This window comes from Wyeomyia smithii, chromosome 2 (assembly GCF_029784165.1).
Source record: "Wyeomyia smithii strain HCP4-BCI-WySm-NY-G18 chromosome 2, ASM2978416v1, whole genome shotgun sequence".
Lineage (NCBI taxonomy): Eukaryota > Metazoa > Arthropoda > Insecta > Diptera > Culicidae > Wyeomyia > Wyeomyia smithii.
This window is the reverse complement of record NC_073695.1, coordinates 24,941,400-24,942,857: the sequence shown is the minus strand read 5'-3', so window position 1 is coordinate 24,942,857 and position 1,458 is coordinate 24,941,400. Positions and strand designations below refer to the sequence as shown.

Below are 1,458 nucleotides of genomic sequence, written 5' to 3'. Positions count from 1 at the left end.
TTCAAGATTAGTATAAGGTTTAGGCGTTACACTTTGTACCAGCAGGTTGAAACTTTTGACAGCTCTCGTTTGTTTACCTTTGCAGACAGTGATGCCAAAATTTGTACACTGCAAAAAGTTTTCATTTACTCTTCTCCCATCATGTCAAAACAACATTAGGATTTTTTGTTTTCGAAAAATCACTGTTGTCCGGACATAGAGGCCGTCCGGACATAGAGTACTTCCCCCTAAGTCATTGATATTGATGTACATATCTACATTTAAACGCAACACGTTGTTGATTCTAAGAAATATATTATGAATAGGCCGTGCAACAGAAGAAACAAGAAAAAGCCCAACAGGAAAACTACTAGAACGGAAAGGTTCACTACTTCGAATACCTTGAGCTTGAGCTTGAGCTTGATTGATCACCACCGGTTGCCACTTCGTTACTGATCAGGATCGATTGGAGTTGTAAATCGAATTTAGTGATTCCTGCTTGGGATTTAGCTTTTCGATGTGCATCTCCAATAACCCCTGCATGCTGATCAGTACCGACGCCTGCCGGTCCAGAACGTAGATCAAAGGAAGGAAGGAAAGGGGTGTTAGTTCGATACTTGTTGTTACTAGAGGCCGGATATACTCCTGCACACTCCACAAGCACCACGGGTATAGGAATTTTGTGTTAGTTGTTTGTCGCGTTTTTTCTCTACATACGATAAAACTCTTGGCGGTATTTATGGGCCCTCGTCCACTAAGATATTTTTCGCGAACCTATCTACTATGTATCTAAGACGTTTTGTTTCATTGATTTTAGGAGTACGACGGGAATAACGAGCTTTGTACTAATAGAGGAACTGACCGACCCTTCCAATTTTGAACCCGACGTGCACGCACTTTCCCGAGGTTAGTGGTGCGATCTTCGATATATGAACTCACGAAAGCGCGCCAGGAGCCAACATGTTTGAAACCTCATCATATTTGCAGTGACGGGATACAAGCGAATCGTGGAGGTTAAGTAATTTCGGTTACCTTACGTATCGTACGACTCTACGCGTTTCTGCTCATGAACACCTTAATTTACCCATTCACGAATCAATGAGTAGCTTTATTTCGTAAGACGTTAAACTTTATTCGGAAACTGTAAGCCGACCGCAATTTTAGAGGATATAAGATCTTCAACGCGTTTTTGACGTTGACTAACGTCTATATCGAAGTTAGGCCCCTGAATTTGAAAATCTAGTAATTCAACCAGGGAAAACCAGAGAAAAGTGGTCAGGTTTTGAGCGCTTATTTTGCAGTCATCTATAATCAGATTTTCGAAGTTTTGGCATCAATCGAACAGAAATTCTTTTACGGTTAAATTTATGTAACAAAAACAAACTATTGTTTGAGATACACTATTGAAAAATTGATAATTAATATCGATTGTCTAAATCATACCGCGCAGCCAATCACTACCTCTCTTCCCAAGCACAG

The 1,458-nt window shown here is 40.4% G+C and overlaps 1 long non-coding RNA gene across 1 annotated transcript; it reads left to right on the top strand.

Moving 5' to 3' along the window:
• The first annotated feature begins 386 nt into the window (after nucleotides 1-386).
• Nucleotides 387-1,143, top strand: LOC129724854 (uncharacterized). The gene is made up of 3 exons (XR_008727973.1): nucleotides 387-648; nucleotides 797-885; nucleotides 967-1,143. It is a non-coding gene; the product is annotated as an uncharacterized LOC129724854 (long non-coding RNA).
• The last annotated feature ends 315 nt before the right edge of the window (nucleotides 1,144-1,458 follow it).